General features: G+C 45.0%; 1 protein-coding gene across 2 annotated transcripts in view; it reads right to left on the reverse strand.

The window, feature by feature from the left end:
- SLC41A3 (solute carrier family 41 member 3) overlaps positions 1 to 12,432 on the reverse strand; it is a 66,832-nt gene extending 54,400 nt beyond the window's left edge. The window contains exon 1 of one of the 2 annotated variants that reach the window (XR_005009129.1): positions 11,893 to 11,989. The gene's annotated coding sequence lies outside the window, so the exon portion shown is untranslated. Of the gene's footprint in view, positions 1 to 11,892 lie in introns of both variants that reach the window. The other variant, XM_036738488.1, reaches the window with a different exon arrangement.
- Between the last annotated feature and the right edge of the window lie 5,579 nt (positions 12,433 to 18,011).

The following is an 18,011-nucleotide window of genomic DNA, read 5'->3' on the forward strand; positions in this document are numbered from 1 at the left end:
TCTGTCACCTATTTCACGGGAAGAAGTGGCCTTTCTTCTTGCCAAGGCAAACTCCTCTCCATACACAAGAGATTCCTTTCTAACCTGTCTTCTCCAGCAGATTGCTCCTCTGTCCTTCCCACTCTCTCACTAATCTTCCATCTCGACCTGTTGATTGGCTGTTTTCTCAACTGCCTACGAACAGGCCTATGTCTCACCCATCCTCAAAAAACCCTTCCCATCCCTGCTAGCTCTCCTCCCTTTTGTGGCTAAACTCCTTGATAAAGTTGTCTATAAGTCTTTCCTCTTCCTTACCTCTCATTCTCTCCTTGACTCTCCCCAGTCTGGCTTGTAACTTCATCATACAATTCAAACTGCTCTCCCCAAAGTCACCAGTGCCTTCCAGGTCCTCTCAGGGTCTCCTGCTTCCACCCTCAAATTCCAGATTCCGAAGCTAGAATCCAATCTGCAACTCACCAGGAATGCCCAAGGTTTGAGTGATCCCCCCAGGGCCTTAGCAGCAAGGAGACCCTACCTCTAGAGCCCTAGGGCATAGTGGGCAGCTGAGGAGAAAAGGACACTGTTATTCTCACTTCTGCTTCCAACATGGTGAGAAGTGGGAGAAGAGCCCCGGCAGCTCTTCCTTCCATCCAGGATTTATCAATCTTATTGGAACGAATACAATCTTTACTTTGTTTGCTTTCTTTTCATAAAACTTAAATGTGGTTGTGGGGGAAACAAAGTTACCAATGATCTTTTAATTGCCAAATCTAATGACCTTTTGGGGCAGCTAGGTGGTGTAGAGGCAAAAGTGCCTGGCCTGGAATCAGAAAGCCCTGAGTTCAAATTCGGTCTCAGACACTTATTAGCTGCGTGACCTGGGCAAGTCACCTCACCCTATTTGCCTCAGTTTCCTCTTCTGTAAAATGAGCTGGATAAGGAAATGGCAAACCACTGCAGTATCTTTGCCAAGAAAAGCCCCAATGGGGTCACAAAGTGTCAGGTAGGACTGAAACACCAAAAAGAAAGAGCTTTTATCAATCCTCCTCCTTCTTGACCTCTGCTGCCTCTAGAACTGTTGATCTAACTCATTTTTTCCTGCCATTCTCTTCTCTCTCAGTTCCTGGGACAATACTTTCTCACGCTTCTCCTCCTAATCTCTCCTTCTCTCCCTCTGTACTACCTAATTCGGTCATCTGATTAGTTCCCGTGGACTAAATGATCATTTCTATCCAGATGCTTCTCAGATCTATTTATCCAGCCCTCGATTCTCCCTTGCCATCTCTCCAACTACCCGTTGGCCATCCCAAACTGGATTTCCCATGGGCATCTTAATCTCAACATGTCAAAACTACACTGATTATCTTTCCTCCCCCACAAAAAAAAACCTTCCCCTCTTCTTAACCTTCTAATTAATTTGAAAGGACACCATCACCTTCCCAGTCCCCCAAGACGGAAACCTCAGTGCCATTAATTCTTCTCTCTCTCATTCCCCTCTCTCCAGTGAGTTACTAAGTCCTGTTGATTCTACCTTTGCAGTATCTCTTATATGTGGTCCCTTCTCTCCTTTGCCACGTGGTACTACCACCCTAGTGTGGGTTGCTATTGCCCCACACCTAGACCAATGAAATTCTTTCTGGCTGGTCTCCCTTCCTTCACATTTATTCTTACTCTAACCCGTCCTCCACTCAGCTGCCAAACTGATCATCCTAAATCACAGGTATGCCCACATTAACTTCCCCAATTTAGTAAACTCCCATGCTTCTCTATTCTACCCAGGATCCTCTGGCTCTGAAAATTTGTCATTTCTCATTCATTTCCCTCCCTTCCTTTCCAGTCTTCTTACCCGTTATACCTTTCTACCTCCTCTATAAACCAGTGCCAATGGCCTCCATGCTATTCCATACACAAGAGACTTCATCATCTCTGCACTCCATGAAATTTCACTGGCTGTCCATGTTTGGCATTCTCTCCCTCCTCATCGCCACCTCCTGACTTACTTCAAATCTCTGATAAAATCCCCCCTTCTATATGAAACCTTTCCTGATACTCCTTAATCAGTAGGGATTCTTATTCATTTTATTTGTATCTGCCTACCACAGTACCTGGCACATAGTAGGGTGCTAAATAAATACTTGCTGATTGACTGATCAGAGAGATAAACATTTTAAAACTGATTGATCAAGGCCTTAAGCCAAAGGAGTGAAACTCTAATGGTTGAATTTCAGGCATCAGTAAATAAATGAAGATTTTTATGCCACTGACAACATCCCATAGAATTTTTCTCTGATTTAACTCTAACATCTTGTTAGTCTAATCCTTCCTTCAGAAGTAGCTCAAGTTTTATGTTCTCCAAGAAACCTCCTCTGGCCCATCAGGACTTCTCCCCTCTCTAAACTCCTACAGCACTGCCCGCCTAGAGTCTAGATCCCTCAATGGGTATTCAGCCTGTAAGAGTGAAGATCAGGGAAGGCTTTATGTGAGAGATCACACTTCACATGTACCTTCATGAATCACCATGAGCGAGAACAGGAAAGCCATGCCAAGGGAGGAAATGGTATAAGCAAAGGTACAGGGGTGGGAACCTAAGACAAAGTATGTCTGAGAATGAGAGACACCTTGTAACAACAATGTTGCTAGCAGCTTCTGTGAGGGTGTAAGACCAATAACACCAGGACACAGGAGGGCTACTAGCACAGGTTCTTTGATCTGCCTTTCTAAGGAAAGCAACTTTAAGGGGTTTACAATCTCACTTTAATTAAACATACATATATCTTTCACTTAGTTCAGGGGAAAAAGTCACCCTGAACTTCAGAGAAAACACAAACAAATTACAAGCAGAAATTATATAAACAGAGCCAAATAATACAAAGCAACAGACAGGCTTCTAGCTGTTTGACCAAGACAATACATACATAGTTACCAGAGAGAAAAGCCCCAACACCTGGTTTTCAAATGGGAGGAGGTGCTCCTTAACAGCCACCCAGAGTTTCATTTGGCCAAATCACAGGGACACTCTTCCCATGAGTAAGCCCACAAAAGCAAAATGCTAACCTTAGAGCATATATACCCTGTTTAGGGCCCTGGGGCTTAGCACCTACTTAGCAAAAGGGTGTAGGCCTGAGGCTTAGCATCTACTTAGCAAAAGGGTGTGGAAGGATCTTTAATCACTACTAACACTACATCATATATATTGTTTCCAATCAATGATTCTTGATTCAAACAAAGGCAAAGCTCATCAAAGGCACTTGACTGCCTTAGTGCTGAGAAGCACTCCAAAACAAAAGACAACAAAAAGTCCCACTTAGCTTGCCATTACACACCTGCATGTACGTTGGGTTCTCTACCCTGGGGGAAGTGAAGAAAAAATGAGAAGGGTAGATTGGAGGAAGACTGGAGGAGGGTGGAGAAAAGAGGGAGAATAACTCAGGGAAGAATGGTTGGTCCTGAATCAATGAAGAGACATGTATTAAGCACCTACTATATGCCAGATCCTGGGCTCAATGCTGAGAATATGACTTTCAAAGAAGGCCTCAACCCTTCTAACCTATTTAAAAACAAAGCGAATTTGACTTTATTGTCCTTGTTTTACTCAAATGGAGGAACTTAATTAGTTGCAGACTAACTATCAAAGCTACCAGGACCTTAGAGACCATCCAATCCAATTCTCTCATTTCACAGATGATAAGGAGGCCCAGAGAGGGGAAGCTGCTGTCTTGTCCTTCACCAACTTTTATCAAGCACTTATCATGCATTATAGCTGTCTTAACCCCTTACTAGACTGTCATCTCCACCATGGCAGGGGCCCTAGCTTATCTAAACTTTGCATCCCTCATTAAGCCCCTAGTACATGGCACAGTAGGTCCTTGATAAACAGCTTATGTAGAAAGAACAAATCAATGAGGACCTGCCATATGCCCAATCCAAGCCATCAAGGACCAGACTAGGGTAGGGGCCCACATTGTTACATCAGAGATCAGAGAGGAAGGAAAATGAAGATGTCATGATGAATAGGGGATAAAGGCGAAGGAGAAAAGGAAGCCCAAACTAAGATTATGAACTTGGTCTCCAGAAGGAGTTGAGGAGACACTGCTAGAAAATGGATGATGGTTAAGAGATTGCTAGGAAAGAAGTGATTGCTTATGGGGGAAAATAATGATGTCTATTCATGGTGAGTTAGAACCTTCAGGGTGCCTGGATGATCCAGGGCCTAGATTCTAGGCAGAGATGACATCATCTCTATTTATCTTTGTTAAAGACAGAACTGGAGACAGAGATAGATACGGGTTCACTTTGGGGTAAAGCATTTGGAAGTCAAGGACATGGTACATATCACACTAGTGACAAACCAAGAAGTAAAGGCTGTGTAATCTGCAGACAGGGCAAGAGGTGCCTCTTTGACTTGACTTGATGGATCTCATAGGGAGCTAAACTGATGATACCCTGAGAAGATCCAGTAAGGAAAACAATGATACCCATATGACCACAGCTCTAAGGCTAGGGGGCACCTCAGAGGCCATCACATTCAAGCTCCTCATTGGACAGATCAGGGAACTGAAGCCCAGGAAGGGTAACTGATTTGCCCAAAGTCACCCAGGTAAGAAGCATCAGAAGCAGGTTCTGAACCCAGGTCTCTGACTCAAGCCAATGGTCTTTCCCTGGTACCATTCCCTGGACAACTCACCCTCATACAAAACATTTTTTTACCATTATCTCATACAATCATAGATACTGTGAAGAGCAGAATGTTGTCAGGAAAGGTGCTGGGACAGGAGGAAGGAGCTGGGTTCAAATCCTGCTATCTTGCCACCTGAGTAACTTTGAACAAGCCATTTCACCTCTGAGCCTTAGTCTCTTCCTCTGTAAATAAAAAAGGGAGGTGGCTGGTCTAAATGTTCTCTAATTCTAGCTCTGGCATTGCATGCTTCTCTGACTATACCTCTTGTTACACAGGAGCCAACTGAAGTCAAAGCCAGGTAACATCCACAATCTCTCAGGTCCCTGCCAATTTTAGCCTTCCATGAGCCTCTGAGCTACAGGCAGAGACAGGGCTTGAGGGTAGTACAGGGGAAACAGTAACCATACAACATGACAAGCACTTATTAGCCAACCACCAATTGTGTGCTGTGTACAGGATAAGGGTGTTGGAAGAGATTTAATTTCAATAAGTCACAGTTGGATGAGGTCTCTGCTCTTAAGGAGTTTACAATTAAATCAAGGGGATAAGATGATAAGACAAGCATATATAATATACAATATAGCATGATAACTTCATGGAAGGTGAGAACACTAAATGCTAGGTGAGGTGTGAGGAGGAAGGTAGACACTAAGATGTGCGAAGGAATCAAGGAAGGAGTCATGGAGAAGACAGAATATGAGTCAGGATCTTCTTCCTCCATGAGTTCCCTATACCAATGAAAGCTCTGTGTTCTGTACCCCTGGAATAGTGTAAGCTCCTTGAGGACAAGGGCTGTTTCATTTTTGTCTCTGTAGCTACAGTGCCCAGCACATGGTAGATTGACTTAATCTTGAACATAGTAACTTAATTTGTGTCTGTTGAACTGAATTGAAGGCATTCCAGTTACGGGGAAAAGAAGCTTGAACAAGGAAGTCAGGATGCCTGGGAGTGCAGCACATGGTTGAGGGAAGCGTGATAGCCAGTTTAATGGGTATATAGAGTACATTGAAGGAATAATATGAGATAAGGTTGGAAAGGGGGCAGCTAGGTATCTCAGAGGATAGAATGCAGGGCCTGAGGACAAGAAGATTCATCTTCCTGAATTCAAGACACTTACTAGCTGTGTGACCCTGGGCAAGTCACTTAACCCCGTCTGCCTACTGTCCTCATGTGCAAAATGAGTTGGAGAAGGAAATGGCAAACCACTCCAGTATCTTTGCCAAGAAAACCCCAAATGGGGTCACGAAAAGTTGGACATGTCTGAAAAACAATTCAACAAGCTCGGAAAGATCACGCGGAGGGTCTTGAAATAGCGTAAACTTTACCAGTAAAAGATACAGAGCTAATGAAGCATTTGAACAGGAGAGAGAATACCAGATCTACAGGTAGGAAGATTATCCTGGCTGTGGTAGGAAGGGCAGAATGGAGGCGAAGAGACCTATAAAGACACTAGTGCAATAGAAGTCCAGGGAAGTGGCAATGAGGTCTACAATGCAGTGGTATAATGAGGCAGTTGGGTGGCACAGTGGATAGAGTGCCAGGAGTCAGGAAGACCTGTGTTCAAATCCAGCCTCAGACACTAGCTGTGTGACCCTGGGCAAGTCACATAACTCTGGTTGCCTCAGTTTCCTCATCTGTAAAATGAGAGAAGGAAACGGCAAACCACTTCAGTATCTTTACCAAGAAAACCCCAAATGGGGTCAGGAGGAGTCAGACATGACTGAACAACAACAAATACGTGTTATTGAGTGGATGGAGGAGAGGGCTGGTGCAAGATGTGTTATGAAAATGGAATTGGTAGGAGCTGGCTGATGACTGTAGATGACAGCTGAGAGAAAGGGAAGAGCCAGGGATAGCTCCAAGGTTCCAAATACAGGAAGCCAGGTAGAGAGTGGTGCCAGACAGCGAAAGCAGGCTGAGAACAGTGTTAGGAGGAATGAAAAATGAGCTTTGCTTTGAATATGCCAGAGTTTGAGGTTAGGACTGGAGATAGAGATTAGGGAGTCACCTTTATGGAAGTGGTAGTCGGAGCTGGAGGGATAGCATAGCTTGGGGCAAGGGTGGGGAACCTGTGGCCCTCTAGGTCCTCAAGTGAGGCCCTTTGACTGTATCCAAATTTCACAGAACAAATCCCCTTAATAAAAGGATTTGTTCAGTAAAATATAACACAGTCAAAAGGCTGCACCCAAGGACTTACAAGGCCACATGTGGCCTTTAGGCTGCAGGTTCCCCACCCCAGGGGAGAATGAAAAGGCCCAGTAAGAGAGAGAAGGATGAGGAGCCAAGGAAGTAAACAAAGGAGAAAAGGTCAAAAGAGTAGGAAAAAAACCAAAACAAACCAGAAGGGCAGAGAATCTCTGAAGTTGGGGGACAAGGGATAATCAGGAGTTGGGGTGGTCAACAGAGACAGGTTAAGGTAGATGAGGCCTGAACAAAGGCCTCTGAAATCGATTTGACATCTGAAACCCCAGACCTCACTTTTCTATTCTGTAAAATGAGCTGGTTCCACTAGATTAGTGGTTCCTAATTTTTTTTTGTTCCATGAACCCTATTTGACAACAACAAAAAGTGTTATGAACCCCCAGGATAATACATGCATACAATACTCATAATATTCTTGCAATGATTTCCTGCTTAAGATTCATTAAAGAATTTTGACTGTGAACCCCACTGGACTGGATTATCACAAACTTCTCGCTCAGTCTGAATTCCATGAAGCCAGGAACTCTGCAATTCCCAGGCCAGGGTCCTCCATTTACTCTACCGCCTTGCCAAGTTGGTCAAGGTGCCCTGAAAGGCCACATCATTAAAGGACAAAGGCTACTATTGTTGGACTAGCAATCAGGCCAGAGTCCCACAGCCCGTGCTGGCATGTCCTTAATAAAGGGGATCCCATGGTGTGCTGCCCTTGTGGTCTTGAGTCTCTAATATGTGGTGCTGACAGAAGCAATGGGAGGGATTGATGGAACACAACCTAACCTGATTTTCCTGGGATGAAGTGGGGTTAGAGAGAGCACCCACAAACCTGTCAGGCTACTCCTCCTCCCCCATTCTCCAAACACTGACCTTCAGGGTACAAAAGGGGAGAAGTGGGGCAGAACAGCCTTCTCTCCTAAATCAGTGATTGAAAGAACAGAACAGAACCAGCCATAGTCATAAATAGCATAGGTTGTAGCTTCCTTGGTGAGGTTTCAAGGGGTCTTGAGAGACCCTGATGCTCCAAGAAACTCCTCCCTAACCCACTGGCCTGAAATACCTTTACTTAGGGACAGGTTTCTCTTTCACAGGCAGAGAGCGGGGCGACAATGCAAAAAGAGGGAGCCCAGAGACTCACACAGACTGTAAGGTATTACCATTATATTATTATTATTTTATAATATGTTATATATAAGAACCTTATATAAGTGCTTTAAGATTTTAAGCACTTTACAAATATCTCATTTGATCTCCACGACTATGAGAAATGATTATTTCTTTTGTATTTAATAACTAATTATTGAATCAGAACAAGGTTTTCCCCTTTTCCAGTCATCCAGAAATCAACCAGTGTGGGAAATCTTAGGCAGAGATTTACCTAAGCCCAAATCTAATCAGACAGTAAAATAAATTCTAAGTTTGGGCGGCTGGTTGTATTCCTGCTCTTTGTGTTAGCTCAGACAGGTCTGGGAAAATGTGGGTGCCTCCCTTTTGTCAGACAGGTGATACACAAATTGATGTGTCTTTGGTCAAGATTTGGGTGATCCAGGTCACACCTCCCAAGACCCTCACTGTAATATATAAGCCACCCTCTCACTGTAATACTCATTTTCTCATTAATCATTAACCAATCAGAGTTGATTGCTACCCTCAAGAACACCTACTCCTCAAAGGACATATAAACACTGCCATGAGAGGTCTCTGGTCTATCCTTTCATTAATAAACATGCTGGTCTTATTAATAAAATGATTAAATTACTCAAAAATTATGTCTCTCAAACCTTTTTTAAATAGCACACAGCAATCCAATAAAGTAGGTACGAGTATTATATTATTCCCATTTCACAGATGTGAAAATGGAGGTAGAGTTTAAGTGATTTGCTTAGGGTAATACAGTTCAATCAATAATCCATCAACATTTCTAAAGCAACTAATATGTGCCAGGCACTGTGTCAAATCCTGAGGATATAACTAAGGAAAAGGAAGATAGCCCCTGCTCTCAAGGAAGACAATACACCAAATAAGCTGGGTGGAGGGAGGGGGCCAGAGGGTACCCAGAACCTAGCATGATGTTTAGAACTGGTGGGAAATGAAGAGTTGGTGGAAATTCTGAGCCTTCTAGAAAAGGAGGCTTTCAGAAGAGTTTTTTGCTCCACCCTCCCATCAGGCCCAGTTAGCATCTACTAACCACCACCACCTAGCTGCCATGGGTAAATGTCTGAGATTTTCCTGAGAGAAAGGGTAAAGCAGGGATGGATAAAGAGGATCCCGGCTCTAGAGCTGGAAGGAATCTCAGAGGTCAGAGAGCCCTCCTTCATTTTATAGCTGAGGAACCAGAGCACCTGAAAGGCTGTGACTTGTCCAGGGTCACATAGTATCAAAGGCAGAATTTGAACCCAGCTCCTTTGAGTCCTGCTTCAGAGCTCTTTCCTATTACCTCATTCCTAGTCTTTAGGAATCATATCCATTCCTGTAGAAAGAGAAATTAAATGATAGTGTTTTAAATCTACAGACTTACTTTCATGTCCAGTATCTGATTTGGTTCTTCCTTGGGAGTTTGGGCAGGGGGGTTATATTTATTTTATAGGGGAAGAACCAGAGCAGTTCTAGTCAAAGCAAAATTCTGAGGTGGAACCCAGCTTCCTTGACTCCCCATCCAGTGTTTTACCCACAAATCCCATGTAATCTGGAGTCTTCCTGGGCACCTCACACATAGTTGAGGCTCAAGCTGGGAGTGAGGCAGGTAGGAAAGCCACGTGGAATACTGTGGGGAAAGAACATGGTTTGTTCGTTGGTTCTGCCACTAATTCTGTGTGACCTAATTACCTCAATGGGCTTCATCTGCCTCTTCTGTAAAATATCAGGGGTTGGAGATGATTTCTTTCAGATGTTATGAGCCTAATAATGAATTAGAATTCCAAGCAGAATTTGATTTCAGGGAGGTCAAGCCCGGGCACCCATGCTGGCCTAGGCTATAAAGAACAGCTGGCTTGGTCGTGAGAATCTGCATGTGTCTGGTTACTCATACTCATGCCAGCAACCACTGAAGCATCCATTACAGATGGGTGAAGAAGGCCCTCTGCTTGGTGCCAGGGATACAGGGATGGAAAGCACAGGCCTACCCTCTGATCCTTTACAGTCTATCTACATTTACTTAGTGTCTACCACGTGGCAGCAAGCACTGTGTTAGGTGCTAGGGATACAGATTCATAGAATGAAACAAGAACCTTACATTCTGACAGAGGAGACAGCAGGGTGGTGCAGTGGGCTTGGAGCCTGGCAGGCCAGAGTTCAAATCCTAGCTCAGATACTAGCTGTGTGACAATGGGCAAATACCTTAATTTTTCTCAGCCTCAGTTCTTTCATCTGTAAAATTGGGATACTAATGGTACCACCTCACAGGGCTGTTGTGAGGCTCAAATGAGATAAGAGAGGTAAATAAGATAAGAGGTAAACCTTAGAGGGCCATGTAAATGCTGGCTATTATTGTGTCCAAATACAGACAGAAAAAATACAAAACAAACAGGTGATTACAGTCTAACCAATGTGGTGCCCAACAGTAAACAAATATTACACAAGGCAGAACGTGTAATACCAAAAGAAGAGGTCTAGTCAAAATGCTGTAAGAAACATGAGAAGGGAAAGATTGCTTTTTGGGAGGGAAAGGAGAGAAAGCAGGGAGGGTAGTGTATAGAAAAGAGATACAGACTTGGAGTCAGAAGCCTGACTCAAACCTTGATGCCAGTCTTGTTTCTATCTGTGTAACATCAGGCAAGTCTTACAATTTCTCTAGGCTTCTGTTTCCTCTTCTGTAACAATAAGGAAACCAGATTCAATAGATTTAATATCTTACAAACTGAAATGCTATCATCTCATTCCCAAGCTGGGCCTTGTAGAAAAAGGATTTCAACTAGCAGATCATGGGGGGAAGCCTTAATTTTAGGCAAAAGGGACCACAAAGAGGCAGACAAGAGGAGGCCAATGAGCAGCCCAAAGTCCAGTTTGTGCAGCAGAAGGGAAGGGGAAAACCAAGAAGTAAGTGTGTTGGAGCCAAGTTCTCCAGATGGCCTGATAACCAGGGTCCCTACTGAAGTGGCATCATTAGGAATTCACTGCTCTAGATCCAATGTCTTGCTTGGCCACTTTTGAGGCTCCCCTTTAAAATGCAAAGCCCCTCTGGAAAAGGATGATGCCAGCAGGCAACATTTTGATGATAAATACTACTGAAATAGTACTCTTGTACTAGAAACAGAACGTGGAACAGGAAGGGACTTCAGAAACCCTACATCTTACAGCTGATTAATGCCCCAAATGAGGCCTAGGAAGAAATGACTGGTCTAGGGTCACAAGGGTGGTGATTCTTAATTCAGTGCCTCCTTAATATCCCAACAGTACTTACTGAAGAGTTCACTGAGGTTCAGAGAAGCTAAGTGCCCACTCTGTGGCTAGCAGAGCCAAGACTCCAAACCCAGGCCTTCTGCTGACAAGTCCAGGACTCTGCCATGACACCATATTAACCTCTCCATATTAAGGCACCAACACCGAAGTCTGAAGCTTTTCATTGGATCCCTTTAGCCCTGCATTGGCTGGGGCAGATGGGCACCCCTGGGTGCCATGGTGAAAGGGGGAATGGCAGGAATCCCATCAAAGCCAGAGACAGTGGATAATAGATGTGTGACTAGAAGGAATCCTTGGGATAATTTTGTCCACCTGCCTCCCTCTACAGGGTGGGAAACCAAGGATCAGAGAGGGTAAGAGGATGGGCAGAGCCTCGTTCCATGGCCCCTAAGGAATCGTTTAGACCAAACTCTTCATTTGGCAGAGGAGAATACAGTCAAAGAAAAGAAGTGGCAGAGGGAGAATTTGAACTTGATTCCTCTGACTCCACGTGCAGCTCTCACCCTCCGTTCCTTCCACTCCTCCAGCGCCTCCATCTTCCCTGCTGGCCAGCTCTGCCCCCTCCCTCGTGTCGATGCCCTGCTGGGGCCCTCGAGCTCCGCTCATCAGAGCAGCCTCTAGTCCCGCCCGAGGGCACTCACCGAAACTTCCTCCCTCCACTCCGGTCCACTCGGGGAGGCCGCCAGGCACCTCCTGCCGCTCCTGCTCCAGCCTCCGGCAGGTACGCAGTCGTGGGTGGGTGGGTGGGTGGGTGCGGGGAGCCCTAGCGTCAGCATGCGGGGGCGGGGGGGTGGGGCTGGTTCCCTAAATTTACGCCCGCCCCCGTAGCGCGTGGGGCCACGGGAGCTTGCGCCCACATCGCAAGCTCAGACTTCCAAGCCGCAGGCTGGGCCTGGGGAGGCTGGAGGTGGGGAGGGCTGGATGCCCAGGGACGGACCGGGGCTGGGCGAGCCGAAGGGGAAACGCCGTCCAGGAAAGAAAGAGTTGCCCCCGCCTTGCCCCGTAGCCCGGGGTGGGGTGGGGTGCAAATAGAGCAACCCAAACACCGAAACCCAAACCCCGCCCCGAGCCTGGGGAGCCTCCGGGAGGTGGTGGGGAGTGGAGGGCAGAGGAGGGACCACGCCCGCCTCCCAGGCCACGCCCAGCAGCCGGCCCCCGCGGTTTGGTTTCTCCCTCCCACTGCTCCTGGCCTGGGGCTCGGCGGGCTTTTTCGTTCCGAGCTCTTTCCTTCCAAGAGACTGGCAGATCGCCCCGCCCCTTCTACCCCGGAGTAAGGAGAGCTTGAAGCTGGGCTGGCCTCTCCCAGCCGATAGCCTTAACCTTGACCGAGTTCCGCCCAAGCCACCTTCTTGGTGTCTCGCTGGTCCCTTGGGCAGTCTGCTGAAGCCCAGAGGCTCCTTCTCAAAGTCCTCGGATAAAATGCACAAAATCCTGTACAGAGGATTACAAAGGAAACCCCCTATATGAAAATACAATTATTCCTTTAAAATTTCACCTTCTCCAGCTCAAGAACCTCGGGGGGGGGGGGGGGGGAACTTCTGCCTTTCCTGTGCTAGCTTTCTGCCTGGGAACCACCGTCTCCGGAGTCACAGCCGCCTCTCCACCCCCTCCCCCCCACCCCCCAGCAGAAAGCCTCCACCAAAGCGTGTAGTCTTACACGCATGTACGCATTCATTCATTCAATAATAATTTAATAAGCATGCCTTATGTGCTGAGGAAGAGATTAACCAATAAACATTTACCAGATGTCTACTATGTGCCCAGGCATTGTGTTAAATGCCAGGAAAGGGAGGGAGAGAGAGAGGGAGGGAGAGAGGGAGGGAGGGAGGGAGGGAGAGAGAGAGAGAGAGAGAGAGAGAGAGAGAGAGACAGAGAGAGAGACAGAGAGAGAGAATGTCCCTGCCCTCCAAGAGTTTGCCATCTAAAGATTAAGCATAAATTGGATCGTGCCTCTGCCCTTGCAGAAATGAAAGCTAGCAGGGGCGATTTTTAACATGGCACATGGATTAGTGAAAAATATGAGAGGACCAAAATGACATCACTGTGTGGGTGTCAAGGTATATACAGTGTGTGTGTGTGTGTGTGTGGCTGTGGCTGATCAGACCAGTACGAGCTCTGAAGGCTTTATTACAGTCAGGCACAAATAGTCCATATGAACATTTGCAGTGGAGAGAGCTCACATTTCTTTTGAGCTGCTGCAATTCTACCTTGCCCCCAGAGCACAGTGCCTTCTCTGATTTGGGGACACCATGTTGGACAGTCCTGTGCCACTGTCTTCCATATCTCACAATAAATTCAAAGTTATTCAGAGAGATCCTGAAAGCGTTCTTGTATCACTTCTTCTGACCTCGGTGTCAGTGCTTGCCTTGCCAGTTCTCTGTAAAAGTCTTTTAGGCAAAAAAGTTTTGAGCTTCAAACAACATGGCCAGACCATGGGAGTTGCACTCTCTGCAGTAGAGTTTGAACGCCTGGTAGTCCACCTCAGTATCCTGCCAGGTGATTTCCAGGATCTTCCTAAGACAATTCAAATGGAAGTGAGTCCATTTCCTGGCATGTCACTGGTAGACTGTCCAGGTTTCACAGACATACAACAAAGAGGGAATGCTCAGATGAACCTCCCATCCCCTCAAGCTATCCTTCTATATCTCTCCTTCCTTTCTCAGCCAAACTCCTAGAAAAAGCTGGTCACATTTGCTTCCTCTGCTTCTCCACTAACTTCTCAATGCTAACTTCTCAAAACCTTGGTGGCCTCTCATTGCCTACAAATTAAAGTCCAATCTACATGGACATTCAAGACCTTCCATGGTCAACCGAACACTTCTTCAGACCTTCTTTCTATCTATCTCCTGAGCTCCAGACCTAAATCTCCAGCTGCCTACAGGATCTCTCTCTGCCAAGATGACTATATTTACCACCAAATCTGTGACTTTGTTGGGGGGCATCCCCATCTACTTGGTCACCCATGCCCCAAACCTCAACATGAGCTTTGGCTCTCCCCATCTCCTTCACCTCTGGAGACTAATTAGCTGCCAGGCCTTATTTATTCTATCTAGGTCACACCAGTCACTTCCTTTCTCTTTCTATCCTCATCGTCACCTATGCAGCTAGGTAGCATTTTAGGAATGTTTATTTCTTCTTCTTCTTCTTCTTCTTCTTCTTCTTCTTCTTCTTCTTCTTCTTCTTCTTCTTCTTCTTCTTCTTCTTCTTCTCCTTCTCCTTCTCCTTCTCCTCTCTTCCTCTTCCTCCTCCTTATACACAGAATTGAACTTTCAGAGCTTACTACATGGAAGTTGTTGTTTAGTTATGTCTGACTCTTTGTGACCCCATTTGGAGGTTTCTTGGCAATGATATTGGAGTGGTTTGCCATTTCCTTCTCCAGGTCATTTTACAGATGAGGAAACTGAGGCAAACAGAGTTAAGTGACTTGCCCAGGGTCACACAGCTAGTGTGTGAGCTAGTAAGTGCCTGAGGCCGGATGTGAGTTCACAGAGATGAGTTTTCTTGACTCCAGACCCAGCAGTCTGTCCACTGTGCCACCTAACTTCCTCATGGAAGAATTAAACATTAATTCCTACACTGACTTCAGCAAAATGTTTCAGGTCTTAATATAATAGTTAATGTCTTTCACCAGTGTGAGCATCTTGAGGACCTCACCTCACAATCCTTCTTTCATTTGGACTCTGTGCTGGACATTCCTTGTGATCCTTACTCAAGGGTTCAGTCTAACTATCCATTCCAGAAAAAACAAGTCATCTAGATTGTGATATGAACTTCTTTATATGTTCTCTCTCCACCTCCCCTCCCCCCTCCTCTCTGTCACTAGAATGTAAGCTTCTAGGGGGCAGGGACTGTTTTTGCCTTTCTTTGTATCCCTGGTACATAGCACAGTACCTAAAACATATACTAAGGGCTCAGCAAATCCTTTTTTTTTTCAACAAACTGACTCAAAGCATAATGGGGAAAACATGAGTGGTGGAAACAGACTAAATACATTTCAGACAAAGCGTTATGCAGGAGAAGTGCTATAAAGTATGTCAGCTGAGAAATAAGTGACTACAGAAAATACAAATTGGTCATCACACGATGGGAGTGAGGGCTAACCAACAGACAGCCAGTGTGCTCCCTTGGTATTGATCTACTCCAGGGGTGGGAGCCTCTGGCCTCAAGGCCACATGTGATCTTCTAGGTCCTTGGGTGCAGCCTTTTAAAGAACAAATCCTTTCGTTAAGGGGATTGATTAAGGGGATTCTATTCATTATCAAGAGAGCATAAGGAAATCTTCAGAATGATGATTGTGACCCCTGTGGCAAATTTCTGGGAGGATTTGGACAAGAGTGGTACACAACTGGCAGGCCAGGTTGACCACGATCTTCATCATTGGAAGGAATGCCCAGAGTGATGAGATCAGAGATCCCTTGCAGCACTGGAGTATTGAAGAATGCTAAAAATACCAGCAAGTATTTTTTAAGTACCTACTTTCTATGTGCTAGATGCTGTGCTAGGAATACAAAGACAAAAATGATACTGTCCTTGGCTCCAAAAGCTTACATTCTCCTCGGGGAAAACAATGTATATACACAGTTAGCCAGCTACAAAATATTTGCAAAGTAAATACAACATCATTGCGGGACAGAGGGCTGTCAACTGGGGAGATCGGTAAAGGTGACCGACAGGAAGTGGCATCTGAGCTATGCTTTGTAGAGGATGAGCAGGGATCGTATTTTAGGCATTGGGGATAGCCTGGATAGCCTCCCATAGAGAAGGGAGATGGGATGCTGTGTATGGGGGACAGAAAGTAGGCCAGTTTTCTGGGAATGTAAGGTGTGTGAAGGAGAGTTGGTATAGAAAGATGGTTTGGAACCAGATTGTAAAAGGGTCTAAATATACCAAACAGAGTAGTTTATACGGTGTGTCCCAAAAGTTTTAGTGCTGTTTTAAGCTATGAAACTTTAGAACAGCACTAACATTTTTGGGACACCCTGTCTTTTACCCTCAAGGCAAGAATCAGACCAACCCTTTGGGAATACCAGTAATAACTGTTTTCTCATTCTTTCCTCTTTCCCTTTTCTCCTTTTCTTTAGCCCTTCCCCTACCCCATCCCCCACACTCTCCGCCCCCCCCGGCCATTTCTCCCCCATACACCGGTGTGAAAGAAATACCAAGGACATATTAGGAAAAGAGTGACTTAAGAAGGCAGATATATCTTGAATTCCCCCCTTCCCGATACTCACACGACTTCAGTGATACCTTTGGTTGACTGTGAGAACAAAAACCATTTGTTAAGCGCAACAGATTATTCACCATTTCCTTAGATGTAAAATTAAAAAAAAAACTTTACATGTTATCATTCTGGTTATTTATAGTCTGGTGTCTATTTATTCCAGAAATTGTAAATGAAAAAAAAAATTAAGCAGGCCATACAAATCAGGGCCATGAAATGGTATGGAAAAACATACATTTACGCACATTTGGTGGAAAGATAATACTATGTTTAGAGTCAGAAGGCCTGGTTTTGAAATCTTGGCTCTGCTTCTGATTAGCTATGTAACTTTAGGCTACTCAGTTTCCTCCTTTGTGAAATAAAGTATTTGCAGGAGATAATCTCCAAGGTTCCTTCTAGCCTGAAATTCTATTGTCCTGTGGAGTACGTGATCTGGAATTATTCTCTGAACCCCGAGTTGTGCTGGCAGATGGGGTCCCCAGAGCTCAGCTACTGCTTATCCCTTCAGTCCAGGAGAAGCCCTGAGCGGTTGGTGGTTTCTTGTTCTCTAGTGCATAAGTACTCGCTGCTCTTCGATTATGAGTGATATCCACCAGCCTGATTTCAATCATTTTTAGAAATGGATATTTACTAAGGTACTATAGTTGGTTACCCCCCCACCCCCCCCATACAGAATCCAGGGGAAAGTGGCCCCAAGCTTAGAGCACAGAGGGCAAAAGTTTGACTCAAAGCTTCCTTGATGCTGGATGTCTTTTCTCTTCTTCCTGGGCATCCTCATGAAGCTCCCTTTACTTATGGTGTGACTTCTGTGGGACTTTTTGTAGAGTCTTGACACTGCCCTTCCTCAGTGCTCTTTTAAGCTATTAAACCTTAAAACAGCACTAACATTTTTGGGACACACTGTTTATTACCCTAGAGACCAACCCTTTAGGAACCTGGTTCCTTATTAATCCCTGCAAAACCCCTTCCTCTTCTGCAAAATGGAGTTAAGGCTTTTCCTGCCAGCCTCACCTAGCTGCTGTGAGGTAGAGAGGCCTCAGTGGCTCCCTCATGTCTATTGATTGAATTAATTATATAAATCTTCATCCCTTGCCTTTATTAAATCTTTTATCACCTACATCGTCATTATTATTTTTTAAAAAAATTATGGCCCTCCCTAAATTATTCAAAACCCAAACCCTTTTTCTTTTCACCAATTTACTGAACACTCACTGTATGCAAGGCACTGTGTTAAATTCTGAGAGAAGTACAATGTTTAGCTGCCACATTCAAGGCCCTCACAGAATTCATATTGTAGTAGGAGGAGATATCATATAGTAAATAATTATTAAAAATAGTACATGAATGACAGGCTAGTGAAGTGCTATTTTCCCAGGTTGGGGCAGGAGGTACTTAGATTAATGAGAGCCCATAGTTAGGTGACCTCAATGGAATTAATAATAGTTAGTATTTATATAGCATGTTGAGCCTTATAATACATTTCAGATACTATCTCAACAACACACAACAATCCTATGAAGTAGGTGCTATTATTATCCC

Source organism: Trichosurus vulpecula, chromosome 9 (genome assembly GCF_011100635.1).
Source record: "Trichosurus vulpecula isolate mTriVul1 chromosome 9, mTriVul1.pri, whole genome shotgun sequence".
Classification (NCBI taxonomy): domain Eukaryota; kingdom Metazoa; phylum Chordata; class Mammalia; order Diprotodontia; family Phalangeridae; genus Trichosurus; species Trichosurus vulpecula.